General features: G+C 38.9%; 1 pseudogene; it reads right to left on the bottom strand.

Annotated features, from left to right (window-relative positions):
• Nucleotides 1-317: 317 nt before the first annotated feature.
• On the bottom strand, nt 318-3,786 carry LOC123644118 (annotated as a pseudogene).
• Between the last annotated feature and the right edge of the window lie 13,326 nt (nt 3,787-17,112).

Here is a 17,112-nt window from a genome sequence, read left to right as displayed (position 1 = left end):
TTCAGGATCTCCCTCTAGAAGTTCTTTTTTTTTTTTTTTGTAACTTAGAATGCAAAGTATTTTATTTTAAACTTCTAAGATTTGAAAACAAGATAGCCTAGCTTAAATGAGATAGTTTTCCAAAGCTGAATGTGCTCACTTGGAGCACAGTTTTTTCTGTCTGAAATACAAAAACAACTTCCCCAAACTCCAGGAGGTGGGAACACTACTGTTTTGATGATCTGTGATTAGATGAACTGATCAATCTCAGTTGATAACGTCCCTTTTTTCTTTGGTAAGGGTTTAAAAGGTTCTAGAATCAATGCATTTTTCTGGTCTTACACTGCCAATTTCATTCCATACATCTCCTGGGAGGCATATACCATGTACAGGACCCCATCTTCATCCTTCTCGCTCTCCTACACCTCCGAGACAGGCGTGGAGACGCTCACCATCCTGTGTCAGTTCACCAGCAGGAAGAAGGCTTGATTAGCTCCGAGCTGTAAGTGCACCTTCTAATTATCTTGATGAGTTCACTCATGTTGCCATGATCAGGTACGAGAAACTTGGTTTTATCCAGGATAGGAAGCTGCTTCTCATCCTTGTGTAGTTCTGTTATCACCGGGATTTTGGTAGGATGCTGCTCTCGGATCATCGAACATCTTCTACCCTTGGTTCGAAGTTGCAGCGCTGCTTGAAGGTCTCTCCGACTGCTTGTGCTTGGCTCGGGGACAGGTTGGCGGAGCGGAGGGTCCGACTCTGGCGACAGCGACTTCCTTTCCTCCAGAAACTCTTTAGGATGCCCTGTCTGGTAGCCAGTAGGAAAATCTCTGATTACAATAGCCATATTTTTATATTATTTCAGTACCCTGTATAATTTAGAAGGACTTAAAAGATTGCTTAGTACATTAACTTCCTGACCAACTGAAGTAATAAATAAGAGCTCAGTTTGGTACTCCTTTTACTGTAGAGTTGACTTACACAAAATGACCTAAGAATGAAGAGAAGCAGAACTGTACTAGCAATCATCTTCAAGATAGAACAAATTCTTCTATTTATGTTTGTCTTAAAAGGTTTTTAGGTTGAGAGAAGGATGATGATTATTAAACCCCTGTTGTAGACCCGACACTGTGCTAGCCGCTTTACATTTGGGACCTGATTTACTGCTCAGGATAACTCTCTGTAAGTACGTATTATTGCAACCTTTTTACAGCTAAGGATACCAAGTCTGTAAATAGTTAGGCAATTTATTACAGTTTTTAGTAACTTTTAGGCTGCATAAAACCAGTTCCATCTGACTTCAGAGTTCTCATATTTTTCTATTTAAACATGCTTTTCCCACAGTCGCGAAAGGATGTTTCATACATAGTAAACAATGCAGTCTGGCTAACAATAGAGATGAAGAAAGAAGTGACTACACACCTGTTAGAATGGCCAAAATCCAGAACACTGAAAACACCAAAGCTTGGCAAGGATGAGGAACATCAGGAGGTCTCACTCATTGCTGGTGTGAATGCCACTTTGAAAGGCAGTTTGGCAGTTTCTTACAAAACTGAACATACTCTTGCTATGCAATCCAGCAATTGTGCTCCTTAGTATTTACCGAAAAAAGTTGAAAATTTATATTCACACGAAAACCTGCACATGGATATTTATAGCAGCTCTATTCATAATTGCCAAAACCTGGAAGCAACCAATATGTCCTTCAGTGGGTGACTGGATAAATTCTAGTATATCCAGACAATGGAATATTATTCAAGGCTAAAAAGAAATGGGCCATCAAGCCATGGAAAGACATGGAGGAACCTTAAATGCATATTACTAAGTGAAAGAAAACAATCTGAAAAGTCTATATACTGCGTTATTTCAACTGTATGACATTCTGGGAAAGGCAAAACTATGGAGACAATGAAAAGATCAGTGGTTTCCAGAGTTGGGGGGAGGAAGGGATGAACAAGCAGAGCACAGAGGATTTTTTAGGGCAGTGAAACTACTCTGTAGGATGCTGTAATGGTGAATACATATTATTATACACCTGTCCCAACCCATAGAATGTACGACAACGAGAGTGAATCCTAATGTAAACTATGGACTTTGGTTGATAATGACGTGTCAATGTAAGTTCATCACGGGTAACAAATGTACCACTCCAGCGGAGGACTTTGATAATTGGGAGGCTATACATTTGCAGGCCAGGGGATATATAAGAAATCTCTGTACCTTCCTCTCAATTTTGCTATGAAATTAAAACCACTCTAAAAAATAAAGTCTAACCAGTAAGACTATTAACTTTAAAAAATAAAAAATAAAGTCTATTTTTAAAAAAGAAGTGTGTGTGTGTGTGTGCGAGTGTGTGTGTGCTTTTTACCAAAGCAAAAGATTAATTCAATTTCATGTAAAGAAAAAATTTGACCTCAAAGGGAATTTCTGGCTAGGATTTCTTTTTCTAATCATAACTATTTCAGTTCAGTAAATATGACTATTAACAGTGTTAGAAAACATATTCAATATATCAGTAGGCTTTGGTATTCAAGAACAAACAGAGCCTTCAAACATTAAGGCTTCAATGTTCATGACATGACCAGGATTATCTAAATTGAGGCAATGATTAAAATGTTTTGTCAGGGAACAGTTTATTCGAGGATCCTGGATGAATTGCTGTGAAATCATTGGTGAACTATTAAATGATGCATATAAGTAGGAAGATGAGGTCCCAGGGCTGATTTTTCCCATTTCTTCTATCTTTTAACCTCAATTCTCATTGCAGCTTAAAGAAAACTATTTTCTAATGATGCTTATAAGACAAAGAACATTGTCTAACAAAGTACCAAAAAGATTGTTCTAAAACAAATGAACTTAAGTGTATATCAAGTTGAAACATAACCATACAAAGAACAGAACTATTTTTAGCTTTTTTAGAACACAACACATCGACTGTGTATTCTTAGAAATATGTATTCTAAGGACAAAAGGCAAATTCTGAATTTTTTAATAGTCTAATTGTTAGTAAAAAAAATATCACTTTGAAACTTTTATGGATAATATAAAGCAAATGATTATGTTAATGTGTTAAGATCCAAAACTTTCTGTGTAAGAGAGAAAAGATACAAACAGGAAAACAAGGCTGGGCGAGGTGGCTCATATCTGTAATCCTAATACTTTGAGAGGCTGAAGTGGGAGTTTGAGACTAGTCTGAACAGGAATGAGACCCCCATCTTTACAAAAGAATAGAAAAATTAGCCAGGTGTGGTGGGAATGAGACCCCCATCTTTACAAAAGAATAGAAAAATTAGCCAGGTGTGGTGATATGAGCCTGTAGTCCCAGCTACTCAGGAGGCTGAGGCAAGAGGATTGCCTAAGCCCAGAAGTTTGAGGTTGCCGTGAGCTATGATGAGGCCACTGCACTCCATCATGGGCAACAGAGCAAGACCCTGTGTCAGGAAAAAAAAAAGAAGTAAGAGCCTCGTAATCTTTTATTTCCTGAAAAAGCTTAGATGCAGTGGTAACCTAGTAGCAATGAACAGCCCGACACTCAGATTACACAGTAGTCCCCGCTTATTCATGGTTTCACTTTTCAAGGTTTCAGTTACCCATGGCCAACCACAGTCCCAAAATATTAAATGAAAAATTTCAGAAGTAATTCATAAATTTTAAATTGTGTACTGTTCTAAACAGCATGATGAACTCTCAAGCCAGCCTGTCTCACTTGGGATGTGAATCATTCCTTTGACAAGTGTATCCACACCCTGTACGCTACCTGCCTGTTGTCATTGATATCGTCTGCTCCTAACATCTGACCATCGACATCGTCACGGCTGCATGATCCAGGATCACCCAAAGTAGACAGTCCTCCTTCTCATCTATCATCAGAAGGTCTATAGTAGTCTAACAGAATGTCACAGTGCCTATGTCATTCATGTCATCACATAAGCATTTTATAATCTCACATCATCAAAAGAGGTATTGTACAGTACAATAAGATTTTTGTTTTTAGAATTTTTTGGTTTCATTTTTGTTTTGTTGTAGAGACGGGGCCTCACTATTGTCATTGCCAAGGCTGATCTTGAACTCCTGGCCTCAAGCAATCCTCCCGCCTTGGCCTCCCAAAGTGCTAGAATTATAGATAGGCATGAGCCACCTTGCCTGGCCCCAATGAGATATTTTGAAAGAGAGAGAGAGAGAGACCACATTCACATAACTTTTATTATACTATCTTGTTACATTTGTTTCTATTAGTTATTGTTAATATGTACTATTTCTAATTTATAAACTAAACTTTACCACAAGTATGTATGCATGTATAGGAAAAACATAGTATATATAGGTAGGGTTCAGTACTATCTTTAGCTTCAGGCATCCACTGAGAGTCTTGGAATGTATTCTCCCATAGATAATGGGGAAATAGTGTATCATTTTTAAGAGAGCTGATTCCAAGTCTAGGACAGAAAATGTACAGAATGAGCCTGAGATATCTTGTACCTAACAGCAAGGAAGTTATCAAAGACTGCTGGAGTCTTATCAAAATGACACAAAAGTCAAATTCCTCTGGAGCTTCCTCTGGCCAAATATAGAAAAATTTAAACATCCAAAAGAAAAATGACTGCAACTGATTGAAATATATTGGATGTATAACATAAAATCCATGAGTTCATAATGATATGGAAAAGAGAAAGAGGCCAGTGCAGCGTAATCCTAGCACTTTGGGGGGCCAAGGTGGAAGGATTGCTTGAGCCCAGGAGTTCCAGACCAGCCTGAGCAAGAGCAAGACCCTCATCTCTACAAAAAAAAAATTAAAATAGAAAAATTAGCCAGATGTGGTGGTGTGCACCTGTAGGCCCAGCCTACTCAGGAGGCTGAGGCAGAAGGATCACTTGAGCCGGGAGTTTGAGGTTACAGTGAGCTATGATGACGCCATTGCACTCAAGCCTGGGCAACAGAATAAGACCATGTCTCAAAAAAAAAAAAAAGGCAGAGAAAGGAAGCTAATTGATTAATTTTTTAAAAAGTCACAGGTTGGCCGGGCGCGGTGGCTCACGCCTGTAATCCTAGCACTCTGGGAGGCCGAGGCGGGCAGATCGTTTGAGCTCGGGAGTTTGAGACCAGCCTGAGCAAGAGCAAGACCCCGTCTCTACTAAACATAGAAAGAAATTATATGGAAAGCTAAAAGTATATATAGAAAAATTAGCCGGGCATGGTGGTGCATGCCTGTAGTCCCAGCTACTCGAGAGGCTGAGGCAGGAGGATTGCCTGAGCCCAGGAGTCTGAGGTTGCTGTGAGCAAGGCTGACGCCACGCACTCTAGCCTGGGCACAGAGTGAGACTCTGTCTCAAAAAAAAAAAAAAAGTCACAGGTTACCATTAGAAGTAGCTAGGGCATTATATTCATGTTCTTGGGCTGCCCTAAGAAAGTAACACAGACTAGGTGGCTTAAACAATAGAAATTTATTTTCTCACAATTCTGGAGGCTAGAAGTCTGAGATCAAGTTCTCAACAGGGTTGGTTTCTTCTGATGCCTCTGTCCTTGGCTTATAGAGGCCATCTTCTCCGGTGTCTTCATATGGTCTTCCCTGCGTACCTGTCTGTGTCCAAATTTCCTTTTCTTATAAGGACATAATTTATATTAGATTAAGGTCCACCCTAATGACCTAACTTTAACTTAATCACCTCTTTCAAAACGCTCTCTAAATATAGGTACTGGGGGTTAGAACTTTGACTGGGGGGTTAGAATTTGGGGGGCACAATTCACAAGGACAAGCACCAAGTACTTACTTTGAAAATTAGAAATTAAAGGATAAGAAAAAAGAATTTATCCTACCTGTCTTGTACAAACAGTATTTTAGAATCACTAAATAGCCCTAACTGAAAAAGATAAATCTAGTCAATAAATACAAAAGGAATGATAGATTTAGAAAACCATGATTGTGTGGGTTAGGCAGTGCTCATCAGTGGATCATAAAACTGTTAGCAGAAAGGTTGATAGTTCACTGAGCAATGTAAAGATTAAGCTGTTACCCCTTAAATCCACCAATTTTTTTAATAAGGTTGGTACCAATAAATCTACCAATTTAGCATCACTAAAAGTGGGACAACCAGATATTATATACCTCCTGATGTGATGAGATATGAAGTATTGCCAAAGTGTTTTTGAGATAATCAGAAAATTTTGATGATTATCAGTTAGATGATACCAAGGAAGTGTGGTTAACTTTTAAGTGTGATAATACGTGAAAAGAAAGTCCTGGCTGGGTGCAGTGGTTCATGCCTATAATTCCAGCACTTTGGGAGGACGAGGCAAGAGGATTGCTAGAGCTCAGGAGTTCGAGACCAGCCTGGGCAACTTATTGAGACCTCATCTCTACAAAAAAATGGATGGTGGCAGAGGCCCAGCTACTCAGGAAGTTGAGGCAGGAGAAGCGCTTGAGCTCGGGCGTTTGAAGTTACAGTGAGCTGTGATGGCACCACTGCACTCCAGCCTGGGCAACAGAGTGAGACGGTCTCTAAAAAGCAAAACAAAACAAAAAAACAGAGAAAAATGTGACTTGTAATTTCAAAGAGTACTATTCAAGAAACTTTGTTTATGTTATTAAGTATGAGGAAATCTTTATTTTATATACAATGTTAATTACATATATAGCCAAGTCCTTGCTTTCTCATAGTCTCAATAGACTTTTATGGAACTTAATTTCTTCTTTTAGCATGTATTATTCAAATAACAGAATGGTGTTTGTTGCTTCCTGTTCCATAAGAAAGGGCCCATGTTTGAAGTTGAATAGTTTTCTCAGCTTCCTTCTTGCCCAGAGGACATTAAGACTCAGAGTCCTCTTTAGGTTTTGAACTATCTCTGTCCCTTCAGTCCATGCTTATATACTTCTTTTAAAAAATAAACTAGCTATAGGGGAATTAACTTGCAGGAAATGTTTTATTTCTATGCAGCATGCCCTATGTGTCAAATACAGCTTATTTTAATTTCTAGAAAACAGAACCAATAAGATGGATGGTGATATAGAGATGATATCGATATAGATTATAGATAGAAGAGATTTATTATGAGGAATTGGCCCACATGATCATAGAGACTGAGAAGTCCCACAATCTGGCCTCTGCAACCTGGAGACCAGGGATGGTATAAGTCCCACTCCAGTGTAGAAGACTGATGTCCCAGGTCAAGCATTCAGGTACAGAGAATGAATTACCCCTTCCTCAATGGATTGCATAATGCTCACTCACTTGGGGAGGGCAATCTGCTGCTGTATGCAGGCCCCCAATACAATGCAAATGCTAATCTCATCCAGAAACACCCTCGCAGACACACCCAGAAATAGTGTGAAATCTGGGCACCGCCTGTCCCAGCCAAGTTGACATACAAAATTAATCATCACACTTGGCATACTGTTTTCAAGAGTCACCCATGTTTAGCATGTATCAATACTTCACTTCTTTTTATTGCCAAATGATATTGGATTATATGGATATACCACATTTTATTTATTCATTCATCATTTGACAGACAATTGGATTGTTTTCACTTTTTGGCAATTATAAATAATGCCATAAATATTTATTTACAGTTTTATTCTCTTCAAAGATTTCTACAGACTCCCCTAAATACGGTTAAAGTTTTTATATTTAGTTTGGTTCTGTTTTTTACTTTTTACTTTAAGATTGTAGACATTATTTTAGAAAAGAAAGCTGTCTAAAGAAAAACTGGTTTCTGGAGGGAGAAATTAGGGCTATAATGAATACTTAGACGCAATGTAGAGTGTGAAGTTAGAAATTACAGGTCCACTCTACTAATCAAACTCATAACCCCAGGAAGATGACAAGAACATAAAAGAGAATTCAAGCTGTTTTTCAGGGGCAGGGGGGATTTATATAACAAAACTTAAATAAAAGTTCTCTTGTTTCAAGATTTATAGGAAGTATAAACCAAATAAAATTGCCTTATTATGAAGATTTGGGCAAAGAATTCTTTTCTAGCTAGTTATTTAACATAGCAAGAGGAAGAGTGCTTACCTCCCCTGTCCTGTTTCTTGTTTTCAGGATGTTTTTGTTTTTACATATAATTAATAATCCCCAGATGTACTCGCTTTTCAGAGCTCTATCTTCTCACTTTCATCTTCTTTAGGGAACAGAGGTTTCCAATATTTCCCTAAATTCAAAGTTGAAAAGGACTAAACAATAGAGCCACGTTGACAGAACATTTAGGAAGTGTTTCCTTTAGGTCTAATGTAAATCTGTCCTGTGCAACCTCAGCACATATCTCCTCTCATCTCGTACTGACTCTCAGACCTTGCCACTACCTGAAACTGCTCTTCTTCTGAAATCTTTCATCAGAAACCCCATTTTTTCACCACCACACTCTAGGCTTCTTCATTCCACAAGTCTTTCCTGTCATGAAATCTGCTCTTTAGCCTCATCCCTACCCCTAGTGTCTTAGGTTTTCAGACTTTTAGCCCCCTCCTGGCTCCTTTCCTTCCTCTCCACACCTGGATCCCAAATTGTCAGCCACGCTCTCACCAGCCGCCTCAATTCCCTCAGCCTGAGGCTTTGGCCTCCTCAATCCTGCCAGCCACCCTAACACAAAACAACCCAGTTCAATTTCTCTGTGCCAGGACTATTGTCCTCTGGCCTCTTGACACGCTTAGGAGAGCCTTAACTCTGTGGGAGTTTCAGTGTGGCTCAGATAGTGTTTCATTCCCTCTCTGCTCACAGTGACTACTCGAAACATTTATCATTCTCCTCCGGTCTCAGACAGTATCCACCACACTCTCCCCAGAAGCAAAACAACAGCAACAAAATAGAGGTCACCAGGCTGGGATTCGTTTAATTCCCTCTCATCCACAAACTTACCTGAATCTTTCTTCCTCCCCTCTTCACTGGTCTCTTTCTCTGGGGCTTCTGTGCCCCTTCTGCTTCCTTCAGGACCTTATTCTGTCAACTTCCTGATTTACGGCCTCAGGTTCCTCCACACCGTCTAGTCCCTTACAATCTCTACATAACAGCCCAAAAACCTTCCCCTTCCAGCTTACCTGGTCTCTCTGGATTCACCTGTAACTTCCTAATTAGTTTCCCATCCCTACGCTGCAGACAGAGCATTCAAAAATACAAATTGGGTTGTACCATTTCCATAATTTAAAACCTCCCATGGCTCCTCCTAGTCTCCAGGATAAAATCCAAACTCCTTAGCTGGGTAGATAAGCCCCTTCATCCTATGAGTTCCATCTACCTGTCCACCCCCATCTCCCTGCACTCTCCAAGGTGCACATTACGCTTTTCCTACAGCAAACACTCAGTGACCACCGTGTACTTTCATGTCTTCATGCCTCTGCCTAGAATGCTCTCTGTTATGAGCCAAATCGTGTCCCCTCAAAATCCTTATGTTGAAGTCCTAACCCCCCCGGTACCTCAGAATGTGACTGCATTTGGAGATAGGGCCCTTTAAGAGATAGTTAAGGTAAAATGAGGTCCTATCAGTGGGCTCTAAGCCAATATGACTGGTCCTTATAAGAAGAGATTAGGACACAGAGAGACACAGAAGGAAGATCATGTGAAGAAAGGGAGAAGAAGGTCATCTACAAGCCAAGGACAGAGGCCTCAGAAGAAACCAACCCTGCTGACACCTTGATCTTGGACTCCTAATTTCCAGAACTGTGAGGAAAAATTTCTGTTGTTTAAGCCACCCAGTCTGTGGCATGTGATTCTAGCAGCCCTAGCAAACTAATACATTCCCCATGCACTCCTCCAGAACCTCCTTCTAAACACCTATTATATAAGCCACCCACCTGTCCTCCCTTCAAACTTGGTGAATCCCATTTCCTCTCTAACACCCTCTTCCTACTAACACACGGCCCCTCCCTGTCTTGAGCTCCATTTCTCCAGAGGGCCCTGCACTACCTACAGGCACCATGACCTTATCACCACCACCTGTCATCAGTGTTCTGTAAGCCTCAGGTACTTTGTAACCCAGAAGCAGCAAAAGTAGCATCTATATTACTATTGTGATCAGACTCTTTCTCCCACACCAACTATCTAAGAGTGGGGAGGAGGGGATGGGTAAATTCACACCTAACGGGTACAATGCACACTATCTGGGTGATGCGCGCACTTATAACTAATTCAAACTGTACAAAAGCAATTCATGTAACCAAAAATTTGTACCCCCATAATATTCTGAAATTAAAAAAAGACTATAAGCATATATTTCTTTTCCTGATAGAGACCCCAGTAGCCTTAGAAACTATCAAAATTTCACACCCATATGAAATTTTCTCAGTATCTTTCAGTAGACCAACAGCTGGATGTGGTCTGAAAATATACTGTGTCATACAAATGTTCATTCAAGAAGTTTCTGTGCTCAAAACTAGCAGCTTTTCATGAAAAAAAAAAGTTTTTGTTGATTTTAAAGACTCTTGCCATGTATAATTAATAGCACTTTCATAATTCTTAACATTGAGCTTTTCAGATCCTATTTGCAGCATTGATGTGTCCTAACTATGTTTCTGAGCATAGTGTTTAAGAACTTGAGGGAATTCTACATAAGGAAACAAGTAGTTAAAGACACTCCAAAATATAGAGTTGCAACCTTTGCCAGATCAGCTGGAGTTCTTACAAAATTGCAAAAGGCATCTTTGTAAAAGATAGCACTTTCTGCAGTAACGATGGAGACAGAATCTGGCTGCATGTTATCTGAGGTCAGAGGAGTAAAGAGAAAGGAGCGGTGACATATGTCTGTAGCCTCACTCATTAGAGCCGGAAAGAGCATCTTAGGCAGACATACAACAAAGGAGACTACAGAAAGATCATCTCTATCGTGATGAAGGCACCGGGAGAACTGTGTGCTTGCCATACAGTTTGAGGTTGAAATCATCTCACTAAAGCTTGCCTTCAAGCACTTCTCAGGATAACTGTATGGCTCTCCAACTTTCTTGTGACTCGATTCTTACATTTTAAAGGAAACAGAATTTGGTACACCACTTCAGCTGTGGAATTTAAGGGCAGAAATTCCATTTTGTAGGTAGAAGAAAACACCTCCAAAAATCTAGTCTGTAAAAACAAACAAACAATGAGCCAGCCCAGGGAATTATGGAGGAAGCCTTGCCACTGGTCATAATGCATGGGAGAGAGACTGTATAGCCTCATTTTCCTTGCTGCAAATACTCTGGAGCAATAAACGAGGACAGTCCCATTAATCTTGGCCTGTGCATTCCTCCCTTGTTGCTTAAGTCACTGTCATTCAGTGTCTAGCAAAAAATCAAAAAAAGTCTAGATCCAATGTGGTCCTGTCTGTACTGGCTCTATTTCCCTGTCTGTTTCTGACTTCGCTTATCCATCTTCCACCCTATATAAATTGCAATATCTTGTAAATGTAGAGGAGAACAGTGGCTTAAGAAATACGAGAAGCCATGGAACAATCTCCCTTTATTGATTCAGGACTTTTTTTCAGCAATGGAAGTGAGATTCCAGGACAATGCTCCTTCTTCCTTTGTGGTCATCAATGTCAAATTTCTCTCTTTCTCACTCTCTTTTGCTTTCACTCACTATGAAAAGAGACCTTATCTCAAGTGCTGTGAATTCCTGCTTTAACTCCTAATTGCCAAAGGTGTAGTAGAAAATTTTTAGATGTGAGGAAAAAGGGGACATCCGGGGCAAAGCAACCAAACTGTGGTGCTACCCACCAGCCCTTTATATATATAATCTTATATTCTACACGTCCCCATCCTGTTGGTAATTTTATATCATATCTGTGGAAAAGACCCTAGACTCCAAACTGAACCTGGGTTTAAGTTTAGGTTGGTTGGACTCCACTCTTCTATTATACTCATTATCCTAATTGCTGCCCTGCTTGCTGGTGGTCAGTACCAGCACATAGTCTCAAGCCTGCCCTACTCATTTTGTTACTGTGACATTCAAACAAGGTGATGTAGGTGAACATCACCTACATCTCACCTACACCTCTGCAAATTGTCAATTGTTATACAAATATTAGTAGTCATTTTTAGTTACTGTTCTAAATAACATTTGAGATACACCAGAAAGTGTCCTATAATTCTTCACTCATTCATTTATTCGTTAAACAAACTGTTGACCTTGGAGATATTAATATAAAAGTAAATAAATATATGTTTATAATAATAGCTACCATTTCTGCACCATTACTTTGTGCAAAAAAAATATAACTACTTTACATAATTTATTTCATTTAATTCTCACAAAAACTCTGTGAGATAGGTATTATTATTCCTATTTGTATATGAGGAACTTGTGGCTCCAATATAGCCCAAGATCTCATAATTTTTTAAATGGCAGAAATGGTTCTCAACCAGGCATTTTGAAATTATTAATTGTGGTAATATAGGTATAACATAAAATTTACCATTTTAACCACTTTTAAATATACATTTAAAAAGGTGGCATTAAGTACATTCACATTGTTGTACAACCATCACCACTCTCCATCTCTAGAACATTTTCATCATCCCAAACTGAAACGCCGTACCCATCAAACAATAACTCCCATTTTCCCCTTTCCTCAGCCCCTGGTAACCTCTATTCTACTTTCTGTCTCTATGAATTTGACTCTTCTATGTACTTCATATAAGTAGAATCATATAATTCATGTCCTTTTGTGACTGTCTTATTTCACTTAGCAAGTTTTCAAGGTTCATCCATATTGTAGTATGTACCAAAATTTCATTTTTTTAAGGCTGAATAATTTGTCATTGAATGTATATACCATATTTGGTTTATCCATTCATTGCTTGATGGACATTTAGTCCAGGTCTTTTGGAGGACAAACTTCTTAACCACTAAACCAAGATCAATTGTTATTCTAATCAGTATTATTCTGTCAAAATAGATTAAAGCTAAACTATTTCCCTTAGAATTTTACTCTGGGTGATTCTAGGAATCATTTAATTTCCCAAGCATGGTTAGACTTTAAATTAGGATTTCCAGCCTAATAGTGCAAACTCAGATTATCAAGGATGGTAGAAAAAAATGTCTGGATAAATTGGATCATTCTAAAATCAAAATTTATTTTGGAGGATTACTTTTCTCTTCTCAAAGTTAAAATCTATTCTTTTAGCAAAAGTGATAACTGGTTCTGATCACCAATTCCACCTGTATTCAGTAAGAAAAATTTTCATGTTCAAAGAAAGATAATCTAATGTTAACATCTGAATTTAGCTTGGTGGGAATTTACCAAGGGGAAGGGTAGCCTTGATCAAATTCTGACCTCTTGTGTTCATCCATCCACAGGAGATTCTAACTCAGATGACATTCCAATTATGATATGGAAGACCTCTGACAATATCACCTGACAATTACACATTGGTTTTTCAGAATTGGATATTAATTTTTTAAGCAGCTATATTGAGGTATAAATGACACACAACTGTACATACTTAAAACGTACAACTTGATAAGTTTTGATATGTGTATATGCACATTTATTGTTTTACATGTATCCAAAAGTTCCAGCACCATTTGTTGGAAAGATTATCTTGAATTCCCTTTATACCTTTGTCAAAAAATCAGTTGTCCACATATATGATTGTCTATTTCTGGATTTCTATTCTGTTTCATTAATCTGTTTGTCTATCTTTGTGCCAGTATACCTCAAAGTATACTCAAATAACTGTCTTGGTTACTGAAGCTTTATAAAGTCTTGAAATCAGATAGTGTAAGTCTTTCAACTTTGTTGTTGAAATTTTCTTTTTTGGTTGTTTTGGCTATTCTAGATTTTTTGCATTTCCATGCAAATTTTAGAATCAGCTTATCAATTTCTACAGAACAGCCAGCTGAGTTTTTGAGTGTGATTACATTGAATCTATAGATCAATCTGAGGAGAACTGACATCTTAGCAATATTGCATCTTCAACTCCATGAACAAAGTATACTTCTCCTTTCATTTTCATTTAGATCTTCTTTAATTTCTCAGCAATGTTATGTCATTTTTAGCATACTTGTCTTTTAGCCAGAGAAGTATTTCCAATGCTCTTATAAATGCTTTTTTTCTTAAGAAATCAGATCTTTAAATTGTATTAATTCATCTTTAACTATAGGATATTCGAGTATACAAGAATATGGCTATATGTTTTGTTATAATAGATAGGTTTTATTTTATTTTTTTGTTTGTTTTTTGAGACAGAGTCTTGCTCTGTAGCCCAGGCTGGAGTGCAGTGGCATGATCATAGCTCACTGCAGCCTCCAGTTCCTGGTCTGAAGCAATCCTCCTGCATCAGCCTTCCGAGTAGCTGGGACTACAGGTGCACACCACCACACCTGGCTAATTTTTCTTTCTTTCTGTTTTTTTTTTTTTTTTTTTTTTTGTAGAGAGGAGATCTCGCTATGTTGCTCAGACTGCTCTCAAACTCCTGGGCTCAAGCAATCCTCCCACCTCAGCCTCCCAAAGTGCTAAGATTACAGGTGTGAGCCACTACACTCGGCCTATATGTGTTTTAATGTCAGGAATATGTAAAAGTTTTCATACTTCTGATTGTGTTTCTTATTGACAAGAAGTAGAATAAATGTTTTTGGTGGAAATGCTTCATGCAAATGGCTAAGCATTTCAGTCCTTATTTATGGGTATACATTCCCAACTACAAAGAAAACTTGCTTCTCTCTCTAACTTTCCAACTAAGAAACTCATAAATAATATATATATTCCAGCTGGAGTTTTGGAACTAAGTTTTATTTTTCCAGTGAATGAAAATATTTCCAGCTTTCACTCACAATCACTGAAGGTGCTTAACTAATATTTGTTTTGAAGGAATGAATCATTAGCATATAAGGCATGAAGGCTCTCTGGGAGGATGCTTACTACAGTTGGAGGAGTCAGATTCTTTCATCAAAGCTCTTCCTGGGTTTTATAATTTCACTCAATTTAGTTGTACTCACTACTTTGTATTTCAAAAAACCTTTAAAATGAGAGACACTTGAAGATACTTAAATGTCAATGGGAAGAAGCCAGTAGAGATGGACTAAAGTTAAGGACAGGAAAAAGCAGTAGCAGTTTAAGGTCTTTGAGAAAACAGAAGAGAATGGAATCCAGGGTGTAGATCAAGGGCTTGGCCTTGCACAGGAGGAGAGTGGATTCCTCTTCCACTGATGCTGAAGGAACAGAGGTTATAGGTGCAGTGTAGGCTATAGGTGTGTTGCCAAGACATTGAGAGAATTCCGGGCTAGTGGCATCCACTTTCTCTGAGAATGAGGGCTGGGGTAGTAAGGCAGGAGAACAGGAAAATTTAGCAGGGAGAGTCCAGTAGAGAAAGATAGAATCATATTCTAGACTGTCAATTACTATATCTTTAGGCTACAAAATTATTCTGTTTTCTTCTCCCCATCCCTATCCCACCCCAAACCTTTGCCAAGATGTTGGCCAGAGCTACAGTCCTCTGAAGGTTTACCAGGGCTAGAGGATGGCTCATTCACACTATTCTTAGCAAAAGACCTCACTTACTCCTGTAGACTGTTGGTGAGAGGCTTCAGTTCCTTGCCAGGTGGGTCTCTCTATAGGATTGCTTGAGTGTCCTCATGAGACAACTGCTTTCCTGAAAAAGAGTGATTCAAGAGAGCACAAGGAAGAAGCCCCAATGCCTTCTATGACCTAGTCTCTAAAGTCAGGATCCAACATTTTCATCATCTTCTATTCGTCATTAAGTCCAGCCACCTATCAAGGAGAGGTGCCACCTCCTGAAGGGAAGAGTTACAAAGCACCTGTGAACATAATTTAAAACCACCACAGTGCTAACATTACATTATTTCCTTGTGGTACTGCAGAGAGCAGAGCTTTGTAAAAAGGCTCCCTAGTTTAAGTTCTCCAGAAACATCCCATAACTTCCCACCCATCTTTTTGGGAGAGATTGACAAAGAAACTGGCGTTACAGGCACTGTTTTGTGCCAGACATGACTTGCTTTTCTAGTTGTGAATGGGAAGTCATCCTCACTGTATTCTTCCTTCCCCTCCAAATAGGCTCTGGCTCAGCCAGTGGTTAAGATAGCTCAACAACCTACAATCATAAATGTTGTAGAGCTATAGGAAGAGAAAAAAAGCTTGAAGTGGGTGTTATTTTCTCCCTCTGTGGTACACATAGCAATGGAAATGCCAAGTGGAATTGTCACAATTCCCTGCCACACAGCCCCTGGACCTGTCCAGAGATCAGCACTCCATAGCCCCATAACCAATGAGAGTATGATCACTTGCCTTTTAATAACAACACCTTCATTTTATAAAAATCTGGACTATACCATTCCTCTAAGTAGCCAAGGCTATTAGCACACTTAAACTACTTATTTTAAAATTTGATTTATACGGATGCATGAGAAATATACCTGCAGAACTCTAGGAGCCTATTAAAGTTACATAGCTTCCAAAAGCACCCACTTTACCACCAGCAAGTAGTTTAAGAGTGGAAGCACGGGGCTGATTCCGGGGCTCCCTTAGCTGACAGTCTGAAGGGAAATTGAGTGCAATACAGGATGGAATCAAATTCTGATCCTTCTTTGAATGCCTGTTGTCTGCTTTATCAAAGACATTCGATATTGACACAGTGCGGGCTATTGAGTCTCAATAAAATCTATTATTCACTTTCTTCTACCTCATCTGCAGACTGTTGACATTTTCTTTTATTTCAACACCGATGTTTTTCTTTTACATTGGAGATTTTAGCACTGATGTTGTAATTGCTTATCACACAGCTGGCCCTGTTATGATGTTCTTGTGAATGTCCCTTCATTTTCCTGATGGTCCTGTGATCCAATCTACAATCCATTTAAAAACAAAACATTTCTGTGCCATTTTATGCTGTGGCTCTTTTGGAGTTCCATTTCAGCTTCATTAATATTGATGCTGTCTGTCTCCTTGCTTATTTCAGAAGATTCTTTGAAATTAATCTTCAGAATTTGCTGTGATTTGTTGCTGTTTTGTGCGTCAGCCCCAGTACAGCTTGTCTCTCGTTAATTTTGTTTTTCTTTATTTTTATGCGTCTGCTATGACTGTTCTCCTACTTGTACTACTGATGTGTGTCAGGTCCTTTATGGAATCCCAGTTTCGTCTCTGCCTTTCACTGTGATTTTCCATCATTAGGGACCTCTTGAATAAAAATGTAGCCCTTGTTTCTGACAGAGTCCATGT

The sequence above is a fragment of the Lemur catta genome, chromosome 8 (assembly GCF_020740605.2).
Source record: "Lemur catta isolate mLemCat1 chromosome 8, mLemCat1.pri, whole genome shotgun sequence".
Taxonomy (NCBI): domain Eukaryota; kingdom Metazoa; phylum Chordata; class Mammalia; order Primates; family Lemuridae; genus Lemur; species Lemur catta.
Note: the sequence above shows the minus strand (reverse complement) of the source record. Positions and strands in the feature narration are given on the sequence as shown.